Source organism: Dipodomys spectabilis, unplaced genomic scaffold (assembly GCF_019054845.1).
Source record: "Dipodomys spectabilis isolate Male_0828 unplaced genomic scaffold, ASM1905484v1 ptg000157l, whole genome shotgun sequence".
NCBI lineage: Eukaryota > Metazoa > Chordata > Mammalia > Rodentia > Heteromyidae > Dipodomys > Dipodomys spectabilis.
The window spans coordinates 20215460-20223705 of NW_024870834.1; the positions used below are offsets into that span (position 1 = coordinate 20215460).

Sequence of the window (8246 nt, forward strand, 5' to 3'; positions counted from 1 at the left end):
GCCTCCTTAGTAGTTAGGATTACAGGCGTGAGCCACCAGCACCCAGCTTTTCTTACTCTTGAAAACATTTCTCTCTTAATTAATTTCCCTTCTGAAATATTAGGCAAGCATTGTACATTGTGAAATGGTACAATGGTACCACCAAGCCTTCTTGATCATCCTAGCTTTGAAGTTTCAGCATGATGGCTACTATTTCTCAAATTTTCTCTTCATTGAAGTTTATGGGTGTGTATTTTTTCCATCTTACTTCTGTCTCTTAAAGAGCATGGATTTGATAATTCATCTGTACTTGTAAATAGCAGTAGCCAACCAATAATTTCTAAATAAATGTATATTTGATTCAACATATAATAATAATAACCATCTATGGGCCGGTTTGAAGGAGAATAGAGAGTATTCTCAATTGAGGGTATTTGGTAAGGGGATATTCCCTGCTCCTATTTATATGTTCCTTACCCAGTTTGGGGTGCATTCACCCCAAACGTGTTCCAGATTTAGAACTTGACTTTGAGAATACTAAAGATATGAACTCACGTATTAGATTCCATTCAGATAGCAAAGTATTTGAGGAGCTGGCGCTTTGTATTGTTTCTGTAGGTCACAAGTTAAATCCCCAGTGAGGCCTTGTGCACTGTGCTAAACTCTGTCCCACACTTAACTTATTAGACTCACCTTAGTTTTGTTTGCCATGACTTTTTTGTTTTGTTTTGTTTGGTTTGGTCATGGGGCCTGAACTCTGGACCTGGGCGCTGTCCCTCACCTCTTCAGCTCAAGGCTAGCACACTACACTTGAGCCACAGTGCCACTTCTAGGTTTTTCTGCGTATGTGGTGCTGAGGAATTGAACCCAGGGCCTCATGCATGCAAGGCAAGCACTGTACCACTGAGCCACCATCCCAGTCCCTTGACTTTTTTTGGCATGACTTTTATGTCAAGTTGTTAAGCTGTATCCATGGTTCAACTTACCACTTAAAAAATTCATTCTAGTTGCATTTTCAACTTGCCTTATGTTTAATTTTTAACTCATTAAAACCAGCTTTGCTGTGGATGAACTGGCAGTGGAACTTATGCTTCATAGTTTTTTTTTTGGTTTTTTTTTTAATTTTTTTAAAAATTTTTTTATTGTAAAGATATTATACAGAGGGTTACAGTTACATGAGTGAGGTAATGAGTACACTTCCTCTTGAACATTGTTACCCCCTCCATTGTTTTCCCCCTACCATCCCCTCCCTCCCTCCCTTCCCCGAGTTGCTTCATAGTTTTTAAATCCTTCTTTGTGGAGTTTTCTACTCTCCTATCATACTCTAGTATTTCCTTTTGCTGGGAAATATGTTATCATTTATCCAAGTCAATCAATATTGATATTTGCTTAGAGATGGACTTAATAACTGTCACCATGGAACCATCTAAGGATTTAATGCCCTCAGAACTATCCTTCCCCACATTGGTCCTCTTTATTCTGGTACACTTTTGAGGTTTTTTTCAATCATACTTGAGGTTCTCAAATTCTGTATATGTCCCTTGCCCAAGTCACTTCCTTCTGATTCAGGATCTACCTTTTGCCTTACCCCTCAATAATCTCCTATCCTTTTCTTATTTCCATTCTTCCCTTCTAAGCCATTGCTTGTCCCCTAAATACTTGAGTTGCCTTTCCAGACAATTCTGTTAAATGACAGCCCAGTACATTATTGTCATTGGTTTACTTGTCTGTTTTTTCTCATAAGCCAAAGGCTGTCTAAGTCTGTTTGATTTCTCTTTTTATATTTGGAACCTAGTACAGTGTCTACTATATACTAGATACTTATTAACTAGATAATCACTACTGAGCTTTCTAAATTCCATCTCAGAGTTGGAAACTATCAAGAGGTGCTTTTAACTTTCCATTATTTGACTAATATAAAATCAACCAGAATCCAGTTCTTGAGTTATTTCTGCCTGTGAGCAATTATTCTATTAGGTAGTACTTAACAGTCATAAAAGTAAATGAGCCCGACAATCATACATCCATACAAAAGGTAGAGAAGGGAGAAGTGAAGGATAAAAGGGAATGAGTTAGCAAAATTCAACCCAGTTGCATACTGGCACAAAGGTGACTGTGGTTCAGAAAGCCAGCTTGATTCAGAAGAGCTCAAGTAGGAGCAAAGAGCAAAAGGCAACTAACAGAGCAAGGATTCACAGCAAACAGGCAGACATGAGCAGGTGAGTACTGAATAGGGCCTGGGTCCTTTGGGATTGTGTTCTCTCAGGCTCCAAAGGATTTAGAAGAAGTAAAACCAGAATGTGAAGCTCTGAGAAGGGCAAGTAGGAAGAATTAGTGTTTACAGAGGTGTACAGAAACTGAAAACCGTGGGAGACTAGTACAAGAGGATAGTGAGTGAGCTTGAGGCCATCCAAGGCTACATCTGACACCCTATCTCAAAACAGGTACTACCAACAAAAAACACCAAAAAGTGAATGAATTATAGTAAGTGGTTACCCCAGTTTCAAGAAAAGAATCAAAAGGGTGGGTTGTGAGCAAGAGATGTTGAGAAGATTATTAATTCTGAAACGTGATTTAAATATGCTCATGTATTTAGCCTCAGCTTAAAAGCATATAAAACTTAACAAATTTGGACAAAATAACACCTTTGTGTACTGACACATTTGGGAACTCCTTCCTTGGCAGTGTGCAATCATCATCATCCAGTGGGCAATTAATCTTTTGGTAAGATCATCTATTATATTTTTGCTAAATATGTGTGTAGTGCCTGAGTTATTGGATTACTGTTTATTATAACACCTATATATTATATATTAACACTATTAATATTATAGATTAACACTATTATATATTAACACTATTCTAGCACCAAGAACACATCAGGAATAAAACACAAAAATCTTTGCAGACATAGCTTACATGAGGGATAGAAGTGAGGTAAAGCAGGGAATGTGAAAATAAAAGTGTAATAAATTATGAAGTGTGTTAGAAAGTGAAAAGTGCTGTGAGAAAGAGAAGAAAGGTAGAAAATGTGCATGTGGTCAGCTGAGTTGCAGTTTTAAAAAGGGAGGACAGCACGTGTGTAATCCTAGCATCTCCAGAAGTAGAGATCAGGAGCCCTTGGAGGGGGTGGGGCAGGGAGAATTGAGACCAATTTTAGGAGGAAAGGTTAGGCAAAATGGTACATTTCATACCAGAGTTGGTAGGAAGCATAAATAAGATTGTGGTCTTGGCTGAGCTGGACAAAAAATGAGACCCTATCAAAAATGCCATGAGCATATTTACCTGGTAGGGGACATACCATGATTACAAAGGTGGTCTTGTCAGACTAAGGTTTGTCCATTGCACTCCATGTATGCTGACCTCTGCAGTTTCCTCAAATGTGGCAAACTCCACTCCATAATCTGTGTTTGTTTAAAAGAAATGAATGCCCAAATTAGAGGCGTAGCTCAGGTGGTAGAGATCCTGCCCAGCAAGTGTGAAGCCTTGAGTTCAAACTTCAGAACTAAAAGAGAAGAAAGGAGGGGGTGGTGGGAATTGGGAACATGGAAGGTCTCACAGAAAAGGTAAAATTTGGATAAAGATTTTTTTTAAATGAATGAGCAAGCTGTGCAGACATATATACAATACAACGCTATTGTACAAATTAAAGTTTTAAGTTTTTTAATATCATTTTTCAGATAGCTAGTCTTAAGGAAAAGTGAGGTTGGAAGAGGTATTAGAAGGTAAGTGCTGCGGGTAAAAAGGATATTTATTTAATGTGTCCATTCTCTGCTTTCTCTAAGGTTCATTGTTTGCATTTACACTGAATAATAGTGTGACTCAGCAGTTTTTGTTCCATGAAAGTAGATATCCAGGATGTATTTTTTTTCCACTTTAAAACTCTGAGGAAAGAGGGGCTGGGAAGGTGGCTAAGTGGTAGAGCGCTTGCCTTGCATGCCTGAAGCCCTGGGTTTGATTCCTCAGCACCACATAAAGAAAAAAGCCGGAAGTGGCTCTGTGGCTCAAGTGGTAGAGCGTTGGCCTTGAGCTGAAGAGCTGAGGGACAGCACCCAGGCCCAGAGTTCAGGCCCCACGACCGGACCCCCTTCCCCCCCCCAAAAAAACAACAAAACTCTGAGGAAAGAATGTCTGCTTAATGAAAACAGAAGATAGAGAGGCTTTTCAAAAACTACAATAATAAAGAAAATCTGAGTGGCCCTTGAAGAAATTATCATCAAAGGGCCAGAGAAAAATTAGTGCCTGAATGGCTAGGCGTTCGTGGCTCATGCCTGTAATCCTAGCTACTGAGGAGGCTGAGATCTGAGGATGGCCCCAGGACAAGAAAGTCCATGAGACTCTTATCTCCAATTAACCACCAGAAAACCAGACCTGGTATTGTGGCTCAAAGTGGTTGAACACTACTTTTGAGTGAAAATAAAGCTCAAAGACAGTACCTAGGCCCTGAGTTCAAGCCCTACAACTGACAAAAATAAAAATAAAAAAATTAGTGCCCGAGTGAGAGGAGGGATCAGGTGATAGACAAGGCAAAGGTCCAGTGTTAATACTTGGAGAATCTAAAAAAAGGTATTTTTGTTTTCAGTTATTTAGCTTGATCTACATGTCCAGCCCATTTGCTGTAAAAGAAGAACCAGCCGAAGGGAGTGATTTAAATAGTGTGTGAGTATTCATTTGGCCAGGCAGCTGCCCTGTTTCAGTGGCTGATTTCCTAGGATCTACTCTGTATTCCAGATGTACCAAGTATTTCTAAATAAAGGAATAAGGGATCTGGAAATGGGAGCTTTGGACTCAGACCATGCCACTTAGCCAGTAACCATGTCTTGTGCAAGAAATCCAGCATGTAATAGACAATCATTGAAAAACCAGGCTGGGTCAGCCTCTAGTCCTAGGTAGGAGGCTGAAATATGAGCATCTACCTTTGAAGCCAGCCTTGGCAAGAAAGTCCATGAGACTCTTATCTCCAGTTAACCACAAAAAGGTAGAAGTGGAGCTATGACTGAAGTAATAGCATGCCAGCCTTGAGCAATAAAGCTAAGGGGACAGTGCCCGGGCCTTGAGTTCAAGCTGTAGTACTCCCCCCCTCCCCCAACACACCAGGATGGGTTGAGGGAGTAGATAAAAGTCAAATCCCCAGTACTGCTAGCAAAAAATCAAAATGGGTTGGAGGCATGGCTCAGTTGGTAGAGCATTAGCCAGTGAGTGAAAGCATGAGGTACCAAGTTCAAGTCCTGGTTTCCAACATTAAAAAAAGAAAAAACAGGCAACAACAACAAAGAAAAACAAGCTGTTGGGAAAATGAGGAAGAAACAAATCTAGTCATGAAATCTGGTTCAAAAGACCCACAACTGGGCTGGGAAGGTGGCTCAGTGGTAGAGCGCTTGCCTTGCATGCTCAAGGCCCTGGGTTCGATTCCTCAGCACCACATAAGAAAAAAGCCTGAAGTGGCGCTGTAGCTCAAGTGGTAGAGCGCTAGCCTTGAGCTGAAGAGCTGAGGGACAGCGCCCAGGCCCAGAGTTCAGGCCCCATGACCTGACCCAAAAAAAAAAGACCCACAACTGTTTTTGAGCAAATATATAAAGGCCAACTAAGCCATCCTTAATGATTATAGGGTAGCTCTGGCAGTTTTCATTAATTCCAAGAGAATATGTAACTAAAACAGGGAAAATAGGCCCTTGCCAGAAGAAGATAGTTGAATAATGTCCAGGAACAGTTTTGGTTTTTATAATTAGTATGATTGGGAAAGAAAAGTGGTAGTTGCCCGAAGTAGAGGCCAGACATGGTACTAAAAAACTTACCATACACAGAAAGCTCCCATGACAAAGAATTACCCACCAGTACCAAGGCTGACCTTGAGGAATTCCAGTTCTCCTTTACAAATGACATCATGGCACACAGACTGTATCCTTTTATCTTTCCAGCAGAACAGCTACAAATCATCAAAACATAAAGTACCCAGTTCTTTGTTACTTGTTTCTTGTGTAATGTCCCTCTAAAAAAAGAAGAAAGTTTAACTAAAACAGATAGAATGGATCCCTTTATTCCATTGAACACTACCAAGTGTTTGTTGTTTTGTACTGACCCTGGGCTTTGAACTCAGGCCCTGGGTGCCTGTTCCTGAGCTTTTTTGTGCCAATCATGGGATTTGAACTCAGGGCCTGGGCACAGTCCATGAGAGTGTTTTTCTCTCTCAAGGCTAGCACTCTATTAGCACCACAGCTCTACCTTCAGCTTTTTGTTGGTTAAATTGGATAGAGTCTCCCAGATATTTCTGACTGGGCTGGCTTTGAACTATGATCCTTAGATCTTAGCCTCCTGAGAAGCTAGGATTATATGCACTGAGCCACTAGAACCCAGCTTTCCCTCAGCTTTTTTGATCAAGGGGAGCACTATATCAATTGACCCGTAGCTCTACTTGGGACTTCCCTGCCCACACTGGCTTTGAACTTCTAAAGATCTCAGCCTCCTAAGTAGATAGGATTACAGGCTTGAGCCTGGCGAGAAGTTATTTTTTTTTTAAGTACAGGAGGCCTATTTAATTTCATTTTGCCTCAAATCCATTATTCAGATTTTTGAATGTGCTAGAACCCGATAACAAAAACAGTGTAGCCACGTGCCAGTGGCTCATGCCTGTAATCCTAGATGTTCAGAAGGCTGAGATCTGAGGATCACTGTTCAAAGCCAGCCTGGGCAGAAAAGTTCCCATGAGACTCTTATCTCCAATTAACCATCAGAAAATCGGAAGTGGTGCTATGGCTTAAGTGGTAGAGAGCTTGCCTTGAGCTGAAGAGCTCAGGGACAGTGTCCAGGCCCAGAGTTCAAGCCCCATGACTGACAAAAAAAAACAAAACAACAAAACCAGGGCTGGGAAAGTGACTCAGTGGTAGAGTGCATGCCTTGCATGCATGAAGCACTGGGTTCAATTCCTAAGCACCATATAAGCAGAAAAAGCCAGAAGTGGTGCTGTGGCTCAAGTGGAAGAGAGCTAACCTTGAGTGGAAAAGCTGAGGAACAACGCCCAGGCCCAGAGTTCAGGCCCGACAACTGACAAAAAAGAAAAAGAAAAGAAAAACAAATAAAAGGTGTTATAGAATCATAGAACAACGCATAGTCATTTAAAAACAAATCTCTGATTTATATATAAATAATTCAATTTTCTAATAACTATAGGAAGAAGATAAAGCAAGTACTTTTTTTTGTCAGTCGTGGGGCTTGAACTCTGGGCCTGGGCGCTGTCCCTCAGCTTTTCAGCTCAAAGCGAGCGCTCTACCACTTGAGCTACAGCGCCACTTCCGGTTTTCTGGTGGTTTATTGGAGATAGGAGTTTCACGCCCTCTTCTGCCTGGGCTGGCTTTGAACCGCGATCCTCAGATCTCAGCCTCCTGAGTAGCTAGGATTACAGGCGTGAGCCACCAGCGCCCGGCAGTACTTTTTTTTTTTTTTTGTCGGTCATGGGGCTTGAACTCAGGGCTTGGGTAGTGTCTCTGCGCTCTTCAGCTCAAGGTGAGCACTCTACCACTTGAGCCACAGTGCCACTTTCGATTTTCTACTGGTTTATTGGCGATAAAGAGTCTCACTAACTTTTCTGCCTGGGCTGGCTTTGAACTGTGATCCTCAGATCTCAGCCTCCTGAGTAGCTGGGATTATAGGCATGAGCCACCAGGGGCACCCAGCTAAGCAAGTACTTTTTTTTTTCTCATTTGACATATGAGGAAGTAGTCATAGAGATGCTTAGTAGTTTTTCTCAAGATCATGAAACTCCTCAGTAGATACAAATACTAGAACTGAAACCCAGTGCCTCTGACCTAACACTTGGCTCTGTACACTGGCTTTACATGAGATTTCCCATTTATATCCAATCTCCTTACATAAAAATTCAAAACAGGGCTGGGAATGTGGCTTGTTGGTAGAGTGCTTGCCTAGCATGCATGAAGCCCTGGGTTCAATTCCTCAGTACCACATAAACAGAAAAGGCTGTGGCTCAACTGGTAGAGTGCCAGCCTTGAGCAGAAGAAGCTCAGGGACAGTGCCCAGGCCCTGAATTCAAGCCCTAGGACTAGCAAAAAATAAAAATCAATCAATCAATCATATAAAAATACAAAACAAGCCAGGCACTGATGGCTCATGCCTGTAATTCTAGCTACTCAGGAGGCTGAGATCTGAGGATCATAATTCAAAGCCAGCCCAGGCAGGAAAGGCCAGGAGACTCTTATCTCTAATTAACCTCCAAAAACTGAAAGTGGCACTCTTGCTTAAGTGGTACAGTGCTA

General features: G+C 41.5%; 1 non-coding gene across 1 annotated transcript; it reads left to right on the top strand.

Moving 5' to 3' along the window:
• The first annotated feature begins 3256 nt into the window (after positions 1 to 3256).
• LOC122118917 lies at positions 3257 to 3421 on the top strand. Its single transcript, XR_006149468.1, has one exon. It is a non-coding gene; the product is annotated as a U1 spliceosomal RNA (small nuclear RNA).
• Positions 3422 to 8246: the final 4825 nt, after the last annotated feature.